The 22,015-nt window shown below is 47.0% G+C and overlaps 1 protein-coding gene across 17 annotated transcripts in view; it reads right to left on the reverse strand.

Moving 5' to 3' along the window:
* Window positions 1-22,015, reverse strand: part of UBR4 (ubiquitin protein ligase E3 component n-recognin 4) — a 1,862,787-nt gene that overhangs the window by 480,423 nt on the left and 1,360,349 nt on the right. The gene's annotated exons all lie outside the window — the stretch shown is intronic.

A 22,015-nucleotide genomic window follows, 5' to 3' on the forward strand; every position in this document is an offset into this window, starting at 1 on the left:
ATTCCAAAAAACCTTTAGGGGTACTCCTACGTGCCAGCATTGTCCTTTTCTTTGCACAAGTGAAAGTGATAAGGAGCTGATCAGCAACCCAGTGTTCTTTGGTGCAATTGATGTAGAAGCTGGAAGCCCTTTTCAGGTCTAACCAGTGAAGTCTCTCATAAGAGGGGTGTGGGAAGATTGGAAGGCAGATATTCTAAGCAATATCAAAGGGAGTCACTACCTTGGCAGGATGGAGGTGGAGTCTGAAAACCCAGTATGTCCAGGTAGAACGTAGTGCACGGCAGGTTAACAGAAAAGGCCTACAGCTCGCTAACCCGTTGCATTGATGTTATAGCGACAAGAAAGACTCTTGAAGGTAAAAAGCCTGAAAGAACTGTGGAGGGGCTCGAAAGGGGCACACATGTGGCAGGCATGGTTGCATTAGGGCATAATAAACAGTAAGGGGAAACATACGTTGTAACCCTTTAAGGAACCGCATCTTAACAGGTGGTTTAAATAATGGCGGATGGCCTAGCAAACACAAGAAGGCCAAATGAGCAGATAGGTATCGTTTAACAGTGCCCAAAGCAAGGCCTTGCATGTTGAGGGACAACAAAAACAACAGAATTTGGGAAAGTTTGGCCTGGAGTGTGGCTGTAAATCAGCACAACAGGCCACAAACTTATACCAGTGGCAGGCGTATACAGATTTGCTTGAGCGATACTTGTTTGACAAGATAACATTCACAACTTTAGAGGGAAGATCGAAAGCACTTAAGTGTCGCCACTCAGCGTCCAAGCATGGAGCTGTAGGTAGTACAGATTCGGGTGCAGTGCCCTGCTGCTATGACAGGAGAACTTCTGGAAGAGGCAGTCTGATCAGAGGAGGAACGCTCATGATATCAGGATACCATACTTTTTGCACGTCATCTGGGGCCAATAGGATAATTTGGGCCTGGTGTGTCCTGAACTTCTTCAGAACTTTGGGCAGGAGAGGTATCGATGGAAAAGTCTACAAGAGTCAGGAGTTCTACTCTACGTGGAATGTGTCTCCATACAAGAGGCTCCTTAGAAATTCCAAGGCTTGGAAGTGCTGACATTGCGTGTTCTCACAGTGGCAAAAAGGTTGAGCCAGCGCTTTTCCCATTTGAATTATTATTATTTTTTTTTAAATGGAGCACCACCTCCAGGCATAAGAGGGACCTGCAAAATGTTAATGGTTTAGTTTGTCCCCTTTGAAGTTTAGCGAACCAACCAGGTGGTCACTAGGAGAATTCCTTGGTGGTCTAGCCTTGTCTCAATGCACTAAGCCGCCTGGCAAAGGGTCCACGATTCCATCCGCCCTGATTGTTGCAGCACCACATGGGGAAGGTGTTGTCCACGAGCACCTGCCTCGGCTTCCCTTTGATAGAAGGCATGAAGGCTTTTAACACCGAGAGGACGGCTCTAAGCTCCAGAAGGCTGCTATTAAGTCAGGCCTCCATCAGAGACCAGAAGTCTCTGACCTCCAACTCTCACTGAGGGCCATGCCTACCCAGAAGTGATGCATCATCACCACTGTACGCTCCTATGTTGCGTAAGCAGATGGGTCTGCAGCAGACCCAATTATGGTATGGCAACCACCCCTGCAGATCATTTGCAGTCTCCTCTGAAATCTTACAAAATGAGAAAGATCCCCCTGGTCTTGTGTCCACTGGAACTTCAGATCCCATTGCAGTGCCTGCATCTGGTGTGCTTGCCAAGCAGGATGTAGGAGGCCACTGGTACCTTGAAGGCCCTAATACTACTTGTCCTCAAGAGCTTAGGGGGTGCATCATGGCACAGTCACCGCAATCCTCGGAATTCCGGTCCGATCCCAGAAGCCAGAGAAAAAAAAACATTTGATTGCGCCAGTCCTCACAGGGTTAAAACCCTGTAGATCCTGGAGGTGACATTTCCCAAGCACACTTTTTGGGGAGAATTTTGTTGTAGGAGCATTGCGATGAGACAAAGGGTGGCTCCAGATCCATGTCTGTTGGCACGTAAAGAAAGGAACTGCTGTCAGCATGGGTGGCACCTACATAAGCTTATGCACGTCACAGCTGGCGCAGAGTGAAGTCGTCATGGAGCTGTTAGTCCATAAGGGTATTGCAGAAGATTTTCCAGATCCAGTCAGACAGCTGGGAGAGTACTCAAAAGTTGAAGAGCTTATGAAAAACACAGAATTCTGATAAACCTTACAAATAAAAGACAAGGCTGTACCTGGTTACACGAAAGTTAGAGTCATCATGCTCTTTCATCCATTTATAAGAGGTAAATCAAGAAGATGCTTTGAATCTCTATGCGAGTAAACACAGTCTGTCCCTCAGCCTCAAAGGGGCATATCTTTAGAAATTTACCATTCTAAAGTGAGTGAGATTATAAAACAAAATAAACATCATGCACATCCTTTCACGGATGACATCAGTATTGGAGACAGAACTTGACATCTCTTTAGGAGACTGTCCGCACTTAAAAACCGTTAAAAGTCTATGAAAAATGTCATCATCAATTTTTTAGTTTGAGATAATGGGATTTAGCACCCATCTCTCCAAGTGCTGTATTTCCAACAGCAGAAGATGCCAATGAAATATACTGAGTATAATGAGTATACTGTCTAAACCGTTCAAAATCTTGACTGTCCCTCTACCACATCTTTGTTGATTTGCAGGTGCTATAAGGACCATTTTACAGATCTGGAAGCCCCCAAAAAGAATTCTTTAGTACCCTCTGGTAGAAAAAAAACTCTGCCAACTTAGAAGGGCATCACAGTGGTAGGGTCTGTCTCAGGGGGATAGATATCCTTGTAAATGTTCTTCACTTCATCTCCAGCTCTGTATAAAATGTGGCAAAATAGTCTCAAAAGTTTTTTTTACATTTTTACAACAATGATGGAGTTGTGAACTCTCTCTTAAATACTGTTGATAAGAAAGTTAAAAGTAACTTGCATTTATAATGCTTTTGTAAACAAGATATGGAGAAACGAACATATCACAAAAGATAGCCTGGAGACTTGTTAAAAGAGAAAAGGAATACTCAGGGGAGATCTGATCATCTGGTGCAAAGGTAGGTGACTGTAGGAGGTAAATAATGCGTAGCTGGAAACAAATCCTCAGTCAACCAGAATCTCAAGAGGTGCAACGGAAGGTTCTATCATTGCACTGTTTCACTTGACTGAAATTAAACTCCCTCTACTGGTTGGAAAGTAGAGTCCGACAGTACCAGTTTGACGTTCAAAAACTACAGGGCTATCTTTCTGTCATTTTCCTTTCCCTCATCTTCTTGTGCATCTTGCAGTAGACAAACAGAGGCCTGCTAAAGAACTAATACTAAAACTCGCACCAGAGCTTTTAGGCCACACAAAACCTAAGCAAGAACTTTAGTGAATAACCAACAGCACAGAATGAGGTTCAACCTAAAAATCAAAGGATGCCGCCTGTGACTTTAAAATCTTCTAACAGTATTCATATCAGGCAGTCTGATCAACCACAGAGTGCCCAGAGTCTGTGTCGGAAAGTGCCCTCTCTTTCTTGGCATGGTTACCCCCATTTTCTGCCTGTTGTACGTGTGTTTGACTGTGTCCACTGGGATTCTGCTATCCAGGAACCCAGTGTGTAGGAAGTTGGCTCTGTATATACTATCTCAAAGTGAAAGATAGTGTGCACAGAGTCCAAGGGTTCTCCTTAGAGGTTGATAGTGGCAAAATGAAAATGTCACTTACCCAGTGTACATCTGTTCGTGGCATTAGTCGCTGCAGATTCACATGTTTGGCACAGTCCGCTGCCTGGTGTTGGGCTCGGAGTATTACAAGTTGTTTTTCTTCGAAGAAGTCTTTTTGGTCACGGGACCGAAGGACTCCTCCCTCCTCGGCTCCATTGCGCATGGGCGTCGACTCCATCTTAGATTGTTTTCCCCGCAGAGGGTGAGGATGGAGTTGTTTGGTATAAATAGTGCCCATGCAATGGAGTGAATATGTATGTACGTTAAGAGTTTCTAATAATTATTTACAAATGTTCAGATGTTTAAGATTTATGATCTACTTCTAAACGGCTACAGGCTTCCCGGGGAGGTGGGAGGGTACATGTGAATCTGCAGCGACTAATGCCACGAACAGATGTACACTGGGTAAGTGACATTTTCAGTTCAATGGCATATGTTGCTGCAGATACACATGTTTGGCATAGACTATAAAGCAGTTACCTCCCCTAAAAGCGGTGGTTTAGCCTGTAGGAGTTGAAGTAGTTTGGAATAATGTTCTTAGTACAGCTTGGCCCACTGTAGCTTGTTGTGCATTTAGTACGTCTACACAGTAGTGTTTAGTAAACGTATGAGGCGTAGACCAGGTTGCAGCCTTACATATTTCGCTCATAGGAATGTTTCCTAGAAAGGCCATTGTAGCACCTTTCTTTCTGGTTGAGTGTGCCTTTGGTGTAATAGGCAATTCTCTTTTGGCTTTAAGATAGCATGTTTGAATACATCTGACTATCCATCTAGCAATGCCTTGTTTAGAGATTGGATTTCCTATGTGTGGTTTTTGAAAAGCTATGAACAGTTGTTTTGTTTTCCTGATTAGCTTTGTTCTGTCAATGTAATACATTAGTGCTCTTTTGATGTCTAATGTATGTAGTGCCCTTTCAGCCACAGAATTTGGTTGTGGGAAGAACACTGGCAATTCTACTGTTTGATTTAAATGGAATGATGAGATTACTTTTGGCAGAAATTTTGGATTTGTTCTTAGAACTATTTTATTGTTGTGTATTTGAATAAATGGTTCCTGTATGGTAAATGCCTGTATTTCACTTACTCTTCTGAGGGATGTGATTGCAATGAGAAATGCGACCTTCCAGGTTAGATATTGCATTTCACAGGAATGCATGGGTTCGAAAGGTGGACCCATGAGTCTTGTTAAGACGATGTTAAGATTCCATGAAGGAACTGGTGGTGTTCTTGGTGGTATAATTCTTTTTAGCCCTTCCATGAATGCTTTAATAACTGGTATTCTAAATAGAGACGATGAATGAGTAGTTTGTAGGTAAGCAGATATTGCTGCGAGGTGTATTTTTATAGATGAAAAAGCGAGATTTGCTTTTTGCAAATGTAGTAAGTATCCTACTATGTCTTTAGTAGAGGCATGTAATGGTTGTATTTGATTGGCATGGCAGTAGTAAACAAATCTTTTCCACTTAGATGCATAGCAGTGTCTAGTGGAAGGTTTTCTAGCTTGTTTTATGACCTCCATGCATTCTTGTGTGAGGTCTAAGTGTCCGAATTCTAGGATTTCAGGAGCCAAATTGCCAGATTCAATGATGCTGGGTTTGGATGCCTGATCTGTTGTTTGTGTTGTGTTAACAGATCTGGCCTGTTGGGTAGTTTGACATGCGGTACTAGTGAAAGGTCTAGTAGAGTTGTATACCAAGGTTGTCTTGCCCATGTGGGTGCTATCAGTATGAGTTTGAGTTGGTTTTGACTCAACTTGTTTACTAGATATGGAAGGAGAGGGAGAGGGGGAAAAGCGTACGCAAATATCCCTGACCAACTCATCCATAGAGCATTGCCTTGTGATTCGCGGTGTGGGTACCTGGATGCGAAGTTTTGGCATTTTGAGTTTTCTTTTGTTGCGAACAAATCTATCTGGGGTGTTCCCCAAATTTGAAAGTACTTGTTCAGAACTTGGGGGTGAATTTCCCATTCGTGGACTTGTTGGTGGTCTCGCGAAAGGTTGTCTGCTAGTTGGTTTTGTATTCCTGGAATAAATTGTGCTATTAGGCGAATGTTGTTGTGAATCGCCCACTGCCAAATTTTTTGTGTTAGGAGGCACAATTGTGTTGAGTGTGTTCCTCCTTGTTTGTTTAAATAATACATTGTTGTCATGTTGTCTGTTTTGACAAGAATGTATTTGTGTGTTATTATGGGTTGGAAGGCTTTTAACGCTAGAAATACTGCTAACAGTTCTAGGTAATTGATATGAAATTTTGTTTCGTGTATATCCCATTGTCCTTGAATGCTGTGGTGATTGAGGTGTGCTCCCCACCCTGTCATGGAAGCATCTGTTGTTATAACGTATTGAGGCACTGGGTCCTGAAATGTCCGCCCTTTGTTTACATTTTTGCTGTTCCACCATAGAAGCGAGAGGTATGTTTGGCGGTCTACCAACACCAGATTTTGAAGTTGACCCTGTGCTTGTGACCATTGTGATGCTAGACACTGTTGTAAGGGTCGCATGTGTAGTCTTGCGTTTGGGACAATGGCTATGCATGATGACATCATGCCTAGAAGTTTTAGCACAAATTTTGCTTGTATCTTTTGGTTTGGAAACATAGCACTTATTACCTTGTGGAATGCCTGCACTCTTTGTGGACTTGGAGTGGCAATTCCTTTTGATGTGTTGATGGTTGCTCCTAGATATTGTTGTGTTTGACACGGTTCTAGGTGTGATTTTGTATAGTTGATGGAAAACCCCAGTTTGTGAAGGGTTTGTATGACAAATGTGGTGTCGTTTGCGCATTTTTTTACTGTGTTGGTCTTGATTAGCCAATCGTCTAGGTAAGGGAACACATGTATCTGTTGTCTCCTGATGTGTGCTGCTACTACTGCTAGACATTTTGTGAACACTCTTGGTGCAGTTGTTATTCCGAATGGCAACACCTTGAATTGGTAATGTATTCCTTTGAATACGAACCGTAGGTACTTTCTGTGAGAAGGGTGTATTGGTATATGAAAGTACGCATGCTTTAGGTCTAATGTGGTCATGTAATCTTGCTGTTTGAGCAGTGGAATGATGTCTTGTAGTGTGACCATGTGAAAATGGTCCGATATGATGTAGGTATTTAGTGTCCTGAGATCTAATATTGGTCTTAATGTTTTGTCTTTTTTTGGAATTAGAAAGTACAGGGAGTAAACTCCTGTGTTTTTTTGTTGTACTGGTACTAACTCTATTGCATCCTTTTGCAGTAGTGCTTGAACTTCTAGTCCTAAAAGTTCTAAATGTTGTGGTGACATTTTGCGTGTTTTGGGGGGGGATGTTTGGTGGGAACTTGTGGAATTCTATGCAATAGCCATGTTGGATTATTGCTAATACCCAATTGTCTGTTGTAATCTGTTGCCAAGATTGGTAGAATTGGCTTAGTCTTCCCCCCACTGGTGTTGAGTGAAGGGGTTGCGTGACTTGAAAGTCACTGTTTAGGTGGAGGTGTTTTTGGAGTCTGGAATCTTCCCCTACTCCTTGGGAATTGACCCCCCCCGATATCCCCTGAAACCTCCCCTTTGGAAGGAACCCTGATATGGTGTGGTTCTTGTTTGTTGGCTGGTGGTGTCTGTGGGTTGGCCACGAAACCCCCCTCTAAATGGAGTTTTTCTGAAAGAGCCTCTGCTCTGCGGGGAGTAGAGTGCGCCCATGGCCTTGGCCGTGTCTGTGTCCTTTTTAAGTTTTTCAATGGCTGTATCCACTTCAGAGCCAAAAAGTTGTTTCTCGTTGAAGGGCATATTAAGGACAGCCTGCTGGATTTCAGGTTTGAAGCCTGAAGTGCGTAGCCAAGCGTGTCTCCTTATGGTGACAGCAGTGTTGACTGTTCTTGCTGCAGTATCAGCTGCGTCTAGTGAAGAGCGGATTTGATTGTTTGAGATCGTTTGTCCCTCTTCCACTATTTGCTGCGCCCTTTTTTGGTATTCCTGGGGAAGATGGTCTACGAGAAGTTGCATCTCGTCCCAGTGTGCGCGGTCATATCTGGCCAGCAGCGCTTGTGAATTTGCGATGCGCCACTGGTTGGCTGCCTGTGATGCTACTCTTTTCCCTGCCGCATCAAATTTTCGGCTTTCTTTGTCCGGAGGTGGGGCGTCGCCAGATGTATGTGAATTTGCTCTCTTGCGAGCTGCCCCTACTACCACGGAGTCAGGTGGTAACTGCGAAGTAATAAACACTGGGTCTGTGGGTGGTGGTTTGTATTTCTTATCCACCCTTGGGGTGATGGCTCTTGATTTTACGGGCTCTTCAAAAATTTGTTTTGCGTGCCGTAACATCCCTGGTAGCATTGGGAGACATTGATATTGGCTGTGTGTAGCCGAGAGGGTGTTAAATAAAAAATCATCCTCTATAGGATCGGAATGCAGTTGGACATTGTGGAATTCTGCTGCCCTAGCCACCAGTTGCGAGTATGAGGTACTGTCCTCTGGCGGTGACGGCTTTGTGGGGTATGACTCGGGATCATTGTCCGGCACTGGGGTGTCATACAGGTCCCAAGCGTCTTGATCCTGATCGTCATGACTTATGGTAGTTTGCGCTGGTGAGTGCATTTGTGGCGGTGTTTGTGCCGGCGATGCCTGTGGTGGAGAGGGCGGAGGCGTGACTTTTTTAACCACTTTGGCTTGTGGTTGTGCGTCATCCTTTGGAAGTCCGATCCTTCTTTTCCTCATGATTGGGGGAAGGGTTGATATCTTCCCTGTGTCGTGCTGGATGTACAGTCTCTTTTGTGTGTAGTCCGATTCTACACTTTGGAGCTCTTGTCCAAATTTGTGCATTTGGCCACTCATTCCTTGTTCCTCTGAGTAGGATGAAGGTGTGGTATTTTTCGGCGCCGAGAGAGAATCTTTTTTCGGTTTCGGCACCGACAGAATTTTTGTTCCTTTCGGCATGGATTCTCGGTGCCGATGTTTTTCGGTGCCGGTATCTTGTTTTTGTCTCTCGGAGCCGCTTTCTCGGCTCCGAGGTTGCTCCATGGCGGGCCCTCGACCGGAGTCGGGTGTCTTCGCTATGGGCGTGCCCTTTTTCGGCGCCTTCGACGGGTCGCCTGTTTTATGGGTCGAGCCATGGCCTGTTGGCAGTGGCGTCCCCTGGGCTTTCGGTTTGTCGATGGATTTACTTTTCGACGTCTTACTCACAGTTTGTTGCTGTTGTTCGACGTCGGAGTCTCCGGATTCTGATTCCGGAACCGAGAATGTTTCCTCTTCCTCGTCGAAACGTTGTTTTGTCGACGTGGACGCCATTTGTTGACGCCTGGCTCTTCGGTCCCGGAGTGTTTTTCTGGACCGGAAGGCTCGACAGGCTTCACAGGTATCCTCCTTGTGCTCGGGGGACAAGCACAAGTTACAGACCAAGTGCTGATCTGTATAAGGATACTTACTGTGACATTTTGGGCAGAAACGAAACGGGGTCCGTTCCATCGGCTTCGATGTCGCACGCGGTCGGGCCGACCAGGCCCCGATGGGGGATCGAAACTACCCCAAAGTCTTCCGATGATCGGTGTCGATGTACCTAACTATCCCGATACCGAACGGAACAATACCGACGCTTTCTTCCGAGATTCTGACTAACTTTCCGAACCGAAACACGGAGCGAAAAGGAATACGTCCGAACCCGACAGCGGAAAAAAACAATCTAAGATGGAGTCGACGCCCATGCGCAATGGAGCCGAGGAGGGAGGAGTCCTTCGGTCCCGTGACCAAAAAGACTTCTTCGAAGAAAAACAACTTGTAATACTCCGAGCCCAACACCAGGCAGCGGACTGTGCCAAACATGTGTATCTGCAGCAACATATGCCATCGAACTTAGATATTACTAATGATCTATTTTGTGGTAGTGTGGTCTAGCAGTAGGCTTATCAGAGGGTAGTGTTAAGCATTTGTTGTACACAAACAGGCAATAAATGAGGAACACACACTCAAAGACTTAACTCCAGGCCAATAGGTTTTATATAGAAAAATATATACAATGCAAGGAACTCCACATAGGTAAGTAAGGAACTTTGAATTAATGCGGTAGTACACACAGTAGAGGTTAAAATGACAATAAGCTATTTTAAAAGTGGACACTGAAAAAATCAACAGTTCCTCTGGAGGGGTTGGGGGGGGGGGGGTAAGTATTGGTTAGTTTCTCAGGTTAGTAAGGTACTTACAAGCTCAGTTTCCTGGGCATAGGCAACCCACCGTTGGGGGTTCAAGGCAACCAAAGGAACCGCACCAGCAACACAGGGCCGGGCAGGTGCAGACGTCAAAGGAGGGCCCAAAAACACATAGGTGCATATGGAGAATAGGGGTGCTCCGGTTCTAGTCTGCCAACAGGTCTTTGGAGGGCAGACCAGAGTTTTTTTTTGTTTGTTTTTTTAGAGCAGGGGGGGGGGGGGGGGGGATTGGGTGTGGTGGGAATGACACAAGTGGGCACACACACAAAACACACCCTCAGTGGCGGTCAGGTGCTGTGTGCTTAGCAGGCATCGGGTTTCCTGTAGAAACCAATGGAGGGGCCCGGGGATCACACTAGCGGTGCAGGCAGGGCACAGGGGGGCTTCTTGGGTAAGCTACCAACTGGGCTAGGCAGAGGGTCGCCTGATGGTCACTCCTGCACTGGGGTTCAGTTCCTTTCGGTCCGGAGTGCTGCAGGTGCAGTGCTTGGTCCAGGCGTCGTATTCTTTGTCCCAGGCAGTCACAGTCAGGGGGGAGCCTCTGGATTCTCTCTGCATGCATCGCTGTGGGGTGCAGGGGGGTCGTCTCAGGTTACTCACGAGGTCGCAGTCACCTGGGAGTCCTCTCTGCAGCGTTGGCTCTCTGAAGCTCGAGCCGGGGGCGTCGGGTGCAGAGTGAAGTCTCATGCTTCCGGCGGGAAGAGGGAGTTCTTTGGAAGCTGCTAAAAAGTTGCAAAGTTGCTGTTTTTTTAACAGTGCCACTGTTCTTGGGAGTTTCTTGGTCCTTTGGGTTCAGGGCAGTCCTGTGCAGGTTCTTTGTGTCTGGAGACAGGCTGGTAGGGCTGGGGCCAAGTCAGTTGTCGTCTCCGTCGTCTCTGCAGGGCTTTCAGGTCAGCAGTCCTTTGTGTAGGTTGCAGGAATCTGATTTCCTGGTTTCTGGGTCGCCCCTAAATACTGAATTTATGGGTGTGTGTAGGCCAGGAGGGCAGCAGCCAATGGCTACTGTCCTGGAGGGTGGCTACAACCTCTTATGCCTCCTCCCTGAGCGGAGGGGGGCACATCCCTAATCCTATTGGGGGCAATCTCCAATCTCAAGATGGAGGATTTCTAAAGGCAGGGGTCACCTCAGCTCAGGGGCCCTTAGGGGCAGTCCTGACTAGTGGGTGACTCCTTGTTTTTCTCATTATATCCTTCAGCCTTGCTGCCAAAAGTGGCAATAGCTGGGATGCCCTGCGGTGCTGTAACAAAAGGCATGAGCCTTTGAGGCTCACTGACAGGTGTAACAGTTCCTTTAGGGGGAGGTGGGAAGCACCTCCACCAGGTACAGGCTTTGTTCCTGGCCACAGAGTGACAAAAGCACTCTCCCCATGTGGCCAGAAACTCGTCTGGTTGTGGCAGGCTGACAGAAACTGGTCAGCCTAGCACTAGGAGTCGGCCTGGTATTCAGGGGGCATATCTAAGACGCCCGCTGGGTGTATTTTACAATAAATCCCACACAGGCATCAGTGTGCAATTATTGTGCTGAGAAGTTTGATACCAAACTTCCCAGTTTTCAGTGTAGCCATTATGGAACTGTGGAGTTCATGTCTGACAAACTCCCAGACCATATACTCTTTATGGCTACCCTGCACTTACAATGTCTAAGGTTTTGCTTAGACACTGTGGGGGCATAGTGCTCATGCACATATGCCCTCACCTGTGGTATAGTGCACCCTGCCTTAGGGCTGTAAGGCCTGCTAGAGGGGTGATTTACCTATGCCACAGGCAGTGTGAGGTTGGCATGGAACTCTGATGGGAGTGCCATGTCGACTTAGTCATTTTCTCCCCACCAGCACACACAAGCTGTGAGGCAGTGTGCATGTGCTGAGTGAGGGGTAGCCAGGGTGGCATAAGACATGCTGCAGCCCTTCGAGACCTTCACTGGCATCAGGGCCCTTGGTACCAGGGGTACCATTTACAAGGGACTTATCTGGGTGCCAGGACTGTTCCAATTGTGAAAGCAAAGGTACAGTTTAGGGAAAGAACACTGGTGCTGGGGCCTGGTTAGCAGGGTCCCAGCACCCTTTCAATCATAACTGGCATCAACAAAAGGCAAAAAGTCAGGGGAGAAACCATGCCAAGGAGGCATTTCCTTACACAGTGGTTATGCTCTTTCCTTTCTAAATTGGTTACTGTACCTTTTTCTTTCCACAATTGGCATACTGGTCCCCCATGTAAGTCCCTAGTATATGGTACCTAGGTACCCAGGGCATTGGAATACCAGGGAATCCTTACGGGCTGCTGCAGTTTGTCTGCCACCCATAGGGAGTCCATATAAAGGGTTCTGCAGGCCTGCCAGTGCAGTCTGCGTGAAATGGGTTTATGCACCCATTTTCACTACAGATCACTACACCAGGTCAGTATAAGTCACCCCTATGTAGGCCCTCTCAGCCCAGAGTACAGGGTGCAGATATAAATATGTGAGGGCAGCCTCTGCACTAGCAGAGGTGCTTCCACAAACTCCAGATCCATTTTCCTGGACTTTGTGAGTGCGGGGACGTAATTTGGGTTTGTACTGGACATAGGTCACTACATTTTAACATTTCCACTGCAATGCATCTTGTCTATTTTGTTTGTTTCTGAGCAGGTGAGAGTCTGTGCAAATCGTTATTGCACTGTGTGTGTCTTAAACGGCCTGCTCTGGAGCGTGGAGCACGTGCTGGCTGCACCCACATATTTACACTACACAAACCATCTGTCACTGAAAAGTAAACTCCATGAGGAGCTGCAGCGTTTGTGAGCCTGGAAACCTCAATCCGTAGAGCTCCAATTGCAGTAGCTGAACGGGCATCTCCTTGTGCAGCACCTGTGCAATGTGCAAAAGGGTTTTCTACTCCCAACCTCCTAAACATGGGTAGAAATGGTCCAAGTAAGAAAACGAGCAAAGCTGGCTGATGCACCATGAATACAGCTGCCGTAGAGAATACATTAGCAGCCTTGCTAGAGAATTACAGTGACCTATTTCATGACATCTCTTAAATGTGTCAGATAGGCTCAGACAAATAATCATTCTCAGACTTTTAATCTGAGGTTCCAGGGTTCAGGCCCCTCTTCAAACGATTTTGTCACTCTTAAGCATGTGTACTCTCTATCTGATAGAGACTTCTTGTTGCAGATTCCTTAACGTAGAATTTTCCCCCAGGCGTCAGACTGGATCCGGAGATTTTCTTCGAGCAATACCCTTGCGTGTTGGCGGCGTCATGGTCGCCGTGATTATGTCGATGTCAGTTCTTTTCTTTCCGTGCCACGTGCTGATCCGTAGAAGAGGTACCCAAAGCAATTTTTTGGCCGAATTTGACCGTTTTGTCGAAGTTTTTTGTGTACTACTTTGGCTTGTGAGGACTGCCATCGGACAATGTCAGTGATGGATTCTCATCGCGTTTATCTGTGGTGCCTCGAGCGCGACCACGACCCGAAGTCGTGTTCCGAGTGTCGGGCCATGCACCCGAACGCTTTGAGGGAGCGGTCCCTAAAGGTAATGGTGACCCGGCACTCAACTCTGCGTAGGTTCCTGTCTCGCTCGAGAGGAAGGTCTGGGGATCAGTTGCGGAGTCATGCCCACTCCTCTTCCTCTAAATCCTTGGGTCAAGGTAAGAAGAAGAAGACGAAGAAGTCCCGTCGCTCTCCGACTTCGCCCTGTCGCTTGCCCAACGTGACGCGGGACGAGCGTCCATGCACTAGGCCTTCGTCCTCGGAGCCTGCGTCGGGTCGACTCCGCACTTCCGAGTTTGCCAGAGCAACCCCCGCCCAACTGAAAGAGTTTTACGAGGCCATGCGACTCATCTTTGGGCGGGCCGACCCTGATACGCGCCTTCAGACCCAAGGGGTTCAGCTGAGGGGCCATTGGGTTCTGCTTCGGCCCCCGAGGTCACCTCCAAATCTGTGCGCGAATCCACACTGGCGCCAGTCGCACCTTCGAGACCTTCGCTGGCAACGGATCGATTATCGACGCTCCCAAAGTTGGTAGTGCCAACTATCAACGTCGACCCAATTCTTATCTCCAACGACCCGGAGTCGGAGCGGCGTCGGCTGACGCCACCTTCGGTTTCGGTGGGGCCTATTCACCCCAAGTCGGATTCAGACCCTTTTTCCTATGGGTACGAATATGGGAAGGAATTGGAGGGGTCCCTGGAACCTTATAAATACCAGGATGACCCTGCTATGGACTAGGCACAGGATTTGGGCGAAACCAGTGGTCTGGATACTTCTCCTGACGCTGGCATGCTGTCTCCTCCTCCCGTGGCTACAGTCACACCTGACTCCCTTTCAGACGCTTCCTTTCATCAGAGCAGTTCTGGACACAGTGCAGTTTCAGGCTTATCCTCCCGAAAAGCGAGTCCAAGACAGTCAGGCTATGATTCCAATCTTTCAGCCTCGGTCTTGGGTTTCAGTGAGACTGACTGAGGCTGCTGGGCCTCATGGCCTCCTGCATCTTGCTAGTGACACATGCGAGATGGCATATGCGGGCTCTGCAGTGAGACCTGAAGTTCCAGTGGGCGCAGCATCAGGGGAATCCCTCAGACATGGTCCAGATCTCGGAGGGGACTGCGAAAGACCTGCAGTGGTGGCTTTCGCATCCGAATTAGGTCCACAGCAGATCCCTCTCCCTTCCCCAAACAGATCACTCTATAGTGACAGATGCGTCACTTCTGGGTTGGGGCGGCAACAAGGAAGAGGCAGAGATCAGAGGCCTCTGGTGGAATTGGGCTCCATATAAATCTGCTTGCGTTGAAAGCATTCCTTCCCTCTCTCAAAGAGAAAGTGGTGCAGGTGTTCACGGACAATACTACCGCCATGTGGTCCAACAAACAGGGCGGAGTAGGGTCCTCGACCCTTTGTCAGGAGGCACTACCCTTCTGGACCTGGCTGGAACATCAGGGCATTACATCTGGCGGGTACCCTCAACGCCAGAGCAGACGAACTCAGCCATCGATCATGAATGGCGTCTCCATCCGGATGTGGCACAAGGTCTCTTTCAGCAGTGGGGAGAGCCTTGGTTAGATCTGTTCGCCTCTGCAGAGAACACACAATGTCAGCTGTTTTGCGCGTTGGAGTTTCCAAGGCGGCACTCGCTCGGACACGACTTTTGTCTCGAGTGGAATTCAGGCCTCCTTTATGCCTTCCCGCCTATCCCTCTTCTTCCCAGAGTTCTCAAGAAAATCAAGAACGACCGGGCCCAAGTCATCTTGGTGTCTCCGGACCAGGATCGAAGAGAGTGGTATCCAAAAGCTATTAAGCATGTCCATCGATCCTCCACTCAGACTGCCTCTTCGGGCGGATCTTCTGTCGCAGCTACAGGGGACGACGCTTCTGCACCCGAACCTGTCCAACCTCCGCCTTCATGCGTGGAGATTGAGCGGTAACAGTTGACGTACTAGAAAGATTCCAATACTGGAGAACTACAGTTACAGGCAAGTAACTTATTTTCTTACTTCAGTAATGGAACTTTCATAGATTCACATGCTTAAATCAGAATAGCAAGCAGTAATGAAGCACAATGTATAGCATCAATCTATAGCTGTAGATGTAGTTATATACATATATCCATAAAGTTCCTTAACATACATATATCAGCAGGAACCTTGAAGAAAGAGATCATGTAGGAAAGATAGAATATTAGATAAGCAATAAACATGACAAAAGAATGTCACCTTGAGTAGAAAAAATAAGAAATATCACAACCTTAAAGGAAGAGACAAATCTATACAATGTGCACAAAGCAAACTGGGCTGGCGGTAAAGAAGGAATAAAGAAATACAACAGCTCACCGTTACTGGAAAAGATGTCGTAAAACCGCTTGTCCTACCGCCATATCACCTTGCTGAGATTCTACTACACAGTAATGCTTAGCAAAAGTATGCGTTGATTTCCACGTGGCTGCCCTGCAGATGTCCTGAACGGGCACTCCTGCAAAAAGCCCCAGGGATGCAGCCATTTTCCTTGTTGGATGTGCACGCACTGGATTCTGCAAGGGTTTTCCTGCCGCTGTATGACAATAGTTATTCGCGGATGCTATCCACTTGTAATCCCCTGCTTGGATAATGCTCGGCCTCTACGTAGAGCACTAAAAGCCACAAAAAGGTGGTTCAATTGTCTGAACTGTTTAGTTCTGTCAAGAGAAAACTTCAGGCACCTCTGAACGTCCAATGAATGCAGAGCTTGCTCCGCTGGTGTTGATGGATTTGGAAAGTATGACTTCAGTACCACCGGCTGGTTTATATGGAAATCTGACGGTCCCTTAGGAATATATTTCGGGATTGTTCGTAAAATTACCTGTTCTCTTTTTAATTGTAAGAAAGAATCCTGGATAGTGAATGCCTGAATCTCGCTCACTCTTCTGGCTGAGGTAAGAGCGTGAAGGAGAGAGACATTCCAGGATAGAAACTTCAAATCCGCCTTGTGAATTGGCTCAAACGGTGGTTTAATTAATTGAGATAAGACCAAATTAAGGTGCCATGATGGAGGAGGAGGAGGTCGAACTGGGGGGGAAGACCTGAAAATGCCCCTAAGAAACAGCTTCATGTCCCTTGCAGACCACAAAGATGTCACGTTCTCTGTACGCCTATACCGGGAAATCGCTGCCAAGTGGACCTTAATCGCGGAAATAGCCAAACCTGATCTGGCCAGGAGGAGAAGTTAAGGCAGTATCTGCTGCAGCGATGAATAAAAGGGATGCACCTGAACTTGTGCACACCATGAACAAAATCTCCTCCACTTCAGACGATAACATTTGCTGGTACTCTGAGCTGCAGCCCTGGCGAGGATGGCTCGACAATCCAAAGGTATATCTAGATGCGCAAACTCATGGTGTTCAGGATCCAGGCTTTCAAGTGAAGCAAAGCCGGACCCGGGTGGAGAACTTGGCCCTCGTTCATTGTTAGCAGGGAGGGCATCACTGGTAGAGGGATGCTGCGGTTCTGTGAGAGGTGAAGGAGTTCTGTGTACCAAAACTGACTAGGCCATGCCGTAGCAATCAGAACGAGCTTGCAGCGTTCGATGTTCATTGTCGCCAGAACTCTTGGTATCAGGGGAATGGGAGAAAAAGCGTAAGCATAAATTCCTGACCATTCCATGGAAAACGCATTCTCCCCAGAGACCCGATGTTAATTACAACTTGCGAAGAATCGGCATTTCGCATTCTGAGGGTTGGCGAAGATATCCAGGTTCGGTTTTCCCCATAGGGAGAAGACTTGATCGAAGACTCCTTGATCCAACTCCCAATCGTGGTTGGACGATCGGGATCTGCTCAGAGAATCTGCAATGATGTTCTGTACGCCTGGGACATGTTCCGCTAAAAGGTTTATGTTGTGGCTGATAGACCATTCCCAAAAGCACGGAGATTCTCTTGATAAGAGCAGAGACCTGGTTCCTCCCTGCTGATATAATGCATTGTTGTAGTGTTGTCCATCCGGTTGAGTACTGATGAACCTTTTATTTTTGGAAGAAAAGTGCAAAGCGCAAGTCGAACAGCTTTCAATTCGAGGTAATTGATGTGAAAGACCTTCTGATGTGGCTTCCATTTGCCCCTGACTCGTAGGTGCTGGAGGAAGGCACCCCATCCCTTGAGAGAAGGACTGTAGTTATCACCCAAGGAGCTTGTTGGGGAAGAAAAGAATGTTCTCCTCGCTAAGTGAGACTCCTGAGTCCACCAAGCTAGAGGTGATATCATGGGCTTATTCTGATGATATCGTTGAAAGACCCCCTGGATTGCGTCCACTGAAGATCTAGCAGCTCCTGTAGGGGCCTCATTCTGAGAAGACAGAAAGGTACCAGTGGAATGCAGGACATCATCCCTGACAGGGACTTGAAGAGGCAAACTGAAACATACTTTCTTTTTTGTAAGCACCTCGCGAGGGATATGAGCTTTCTCAGTCTGTCCTCTGTAGGAGCTGCATTGTTGATGGAAGTGTATAGTATTGCCCCTAGAAAAGTTCTCCTCTTTAAGGGCTGGAATGCTGACTTTTCGCAGTTGACCGTTAAACCCAGGTTCGTGAACAACTCGATGCAAGCACTTGTGGACTTCCGCGCCTGAGACCTGGATCTGACCTTGACCAACCAATTGTCCAGATACGGGAATACTTGATGGTTCTGCCTTCTGAGGAAAGCTGCCACTGGAGCCAAGCATTTGGTAAAGATTCTGGGGGCCGATTTCAGGCCGAAGGGTAAGACTGAACTGGAAATGGTATCCGGCTACTACTAATCTGAGGTACTTTGTGGGAAGGGTGAATAGGGATATGGAAATATGCATCCTACAAATCGAGGGTGGGCATGTAATCTCCCGGATTTAGAAGGGACAGAATGTCTGATAGGGTGATCATACGGAATGATTGTTTCTTGAGATAAGTATTGAGATCCCTGAGGTCTAAGATTGGACGCCATCTTTTCCGCTTCTTTTGAACTAGGAAGAATCAGGAGTAGTAACCCTTTCTTCTGTCTTGATGTGGAACCCTTTCTATAGCTCCCTCGAGGAGCATGGACTCAACTTCCTGCTTGAGCAGATGCAAGTGTTTCACCTTTCGAGGGAGGGGAGGTGTTGCAGGAAGGTACTGCAGGAATTCCAAAGTATGGCCAAATTGAATGATATGTAGGACCCATTTGTCTGATGTTATCTTTTGCCAATTGTGAAAGTAAAGGGAAATCCTTCCCTCTAGTTTTGCATCCAAAGGAAGGTTTGTAGCCGGAGACGGCAGAAAGTCATTGCCTACGGCCTGTATCTTTCGCTTGCCTTCCGGCTTGTCCTCTGTGAAGATCTCGAATAAGCCGCTTGCGGAGGCATTCTCTGTTGGAACTGGGGGAGAAAGGAATGAGATGCAGCAGAGACAGAGGGGTATCTATACTGTTGGAAGCCTGGTCTATACGATGAATACGCCCAGCCTCAAGCTCCCCGAAAAGGTTGTCTTTTAAACTGTAGGGTGATAAGGGACCTGGCAGTGTCTTTATTGACTGAAGCGCATCATCAATGTGCTTCCTGAATAGGGCTTCACCATCAAAAGGAAGGTCCCGAATTTTGTTTTGAAATTCGGGTCTAAACGAAGTCACCCGGAGCCAACCCTGCCTTCTGAGAACCGCAGCACCTGCCATCTGTCAGAAAGCTGTGGTGGCGATATCCATAGCACAGTTTATGACTTCGGCAGAAGACCTCTCCTTCTTGCAAGACTTTCTTGGCTTCCAATTTAGAATCTTCTGGCAGTTGATCCAGATAGGGCGCAATGTCCGCCCTCAGCTGTCTATCATACCGGTCTATGATAGCCAAAGAATTAGAAGCTCTTATTATAAGCTAAGCCATCAAAGAAAAATGTTTGCCTATATTATCAAGCCTCCTACCCTCCTTGTCCGGTGGGGCAGAGATTGGCGCTGAAGGGTTCCTGGATCTACGCAGTGCCGTCGGGGCAATAACTGAATCTAGTTTGGGGTGGCTCGTAAGGCAGGCCGGAGAGTCTTCAGGTGCCTTATATTTTTTGTCAAGGCGAGGTAGAATAGGGGGGACTGTGCCGGGTTCTTCATTACCGTGATGCCCTCATCCCAAATATAGTCCACAATTGGCATGGATTTTACACTTTTCTGAAATGGTTCCTTGAAATCATACAAGAAGCAGTCCATCTGCTTCGTGGGCAAGAGCAGCTCAAACCTCTTTGCAGCTTTTTCTAGCAAGTTGTGAAAATCACCAATGTCACCAGGAGGGGAATCCACAGGAACCGGGGAGGGTGAGGACTGAGTAGGAATCTGATAATCATCCCACTCTGTTAAGACATCCGGCAATTCTCCCTCCTCTCTGTCATCAGAGGAGGACAGTTCCTGAGTAGGGATTGAAGCTGGCGTCTGTGGTGGCACATGCAATGGCTGGACCCCTGGATAAACCGGAGTGGAAGGAAGTGGCACAGAGGGCATGATAGAAGGTTGCTGTACCTCCGACCCAGCTGGTGGAAACAGCCTTCTACAGTCATCCAACATCAGCTGCAAGTCAGCTATGAGCGATCCTGGCAAAGAAACCATCTGCTACTGATATGGATACTGGTGCGGTTGTGGATAATATGAGTGGGGATCAGGCTGCATGTCTTCCTCTAGATCCTGGCACTTGACATGCAATTCTGATGGGCTATGAGCAATCCCAAAAGGACCTTCATCATCTGAATCTTCTTGCTCCAATAGATGTGTAGGTACCAATGCTGATACTCTACTTGGAGATGTCACCAATGGTGAAAGGAAATCAGACTTCCTATGTCCTTTAACTCTCGTAGACGGTATCGTCGGTGGCAACATGGATGGCATCGTAGACGGCAACGTGGATGGCATCGTAGACGGTATCAGCATCGTCGACGGCAGCGCCGACGGGATCGTCGATGGAGACATCACTGATTATGGAGAAAATCTCGTAGACGAGGAAGCCGACAACGGTAGTATCATCGTAGACAGTCTCAACAGCACCAGCGTCGGAGGAGAGGCGATGGACGAAGTGACCACAAACGCCGTAGACGAGGACGTCTTCGAAATGATTGTCATTGAGGAAGAAGCCGCTGTAGAAACAGTAGATGTTATCGCAGTCAACAACGAGGCTGTAAAGACACCTTTAGACACCACTGTCGACGGTGCTCTCGTCGACAATATCACAGATTTTTCAGACGGCTTCTTAAAGACATGTTTTACCGCAGGAAGCTCAGACAAGGCTCTTTTGCTGCGTTCTGAGGAGACAGAACGTTCTTTAGAGTGTCTTTTAGATGAAACAGAACTCCTGTGAGGAGAAATGGAAGGACTGCCAGCTTTAGAAGACACCTGTTTGGTCTTTTTATGACCCTTTCTAGGTAGATCCTCAAAGATGGGCTTGAGATCTTCCTCTTTTCTGTAACTTTGAGGAGGATGAAGATTCCTCACTGTCAGAACCAGACACTGGGTTTGATCTGGATTTCAAGTTCTGGAGCCAAATCAGTAGCCTACCCTCTCTGTCTTTGAAGGTTTTGTTGGAAAAGGTCCTGCAAACCTTGCAGTCTTTGGCTACATGGTCAGAATAGAGGCAATAAATGCAGTCCTTGTGTGGGTCTTCAAAGTGAAGTATTTTTTTCCCACAAGTCTCACAGGCTCTGAAAATACTTTTCTTTGCCTTATCTGACATGCTGAATTTTGTCAAAATAGAGCTCCTTTAACAAAAGTAAGAAGATGACACCTTATTTGCTGAAGAAATCCTCTTTTTTATGAAGAAAAAACAGTAGCGATAAGCTTCTCTGGAGATTTGACTGAGCAGAGCTCAATGGAGACTCCCTAGCACGACGTATGGTAGAAAATCTGAGGGAAGGGAGCTTTTCTCAGGAGGGCTCTAGAGGGAGGGGAAGCCTGATTGGCTGGGGCTTGTTTTGGTCCTTTTTGCTCATAGAGATAAAGATAGGCTACTAAAGTGAAAGCCTTTGGGCCTTTTTTCATTGCAGTAGCTTTTATATATTGCTGTTTTGATGTACCCTGGGGCTCCCACCTCGACGACGGGGGATCTATGAAAGTTCCAATACTGGAGTAACAAAAGTATTTCTCTTGGTGACTGCGTATTAACACTATACAGAAAATACTGCAGCCCTCCTAGTTAAAAGACATGTGGATATACACTGGAGACATAACTCACCTCTATCCTCTCCAGAATTCTCCTGCAACAAGCAGTAAACCTTGTTGCAGATGTGGCAATGTTCTCAAATAGGTTCAGTCCAAAAGATATCTGGAACCTTCTTCACGCTTTTCTGCCATGTCCTGATGCTAATTCCAGTACACCCACCCCAAAATAAGACTTGGTCCCCAAGTCAAACAATCCTACTAGCAACATGGAGCAGGCACTGCCTTGTGTATTATGATTTAAATACAGGGGACTCATGCTAGGCCACAGTGTATGTTAGGCTTTTTTCATTATATGTAATTGTTACAAACCTTGATGAGACCACATTGCACATCAGGTAACACATGCTAAGGAACATGTAATGCTTCCATAACAATAGAGAACATAGACAGTGTAACAAATCAGTCAAAAGGAACACACATAGCTGAGGCTGGTTTGAATGTCAGGTGCTATACACTGGTTTGCTAGACACTATTTGCCTATAGTTATGCAAACCT

This window comes from Pleurodeles waltl, chromosome 6, assembly GCF_031143425.1.
Source record: "Pleurodeles waltl isolate 20211129_DDA chromosome 6, aPleWal1.hap1.20221129, whole genome shotgun sequence".
NCBI lineage: Eukaryota > Metazoa > Chordata > Amphibia > Caudata > Salamandridae > Pleurodeles > Pleurodeles waltl.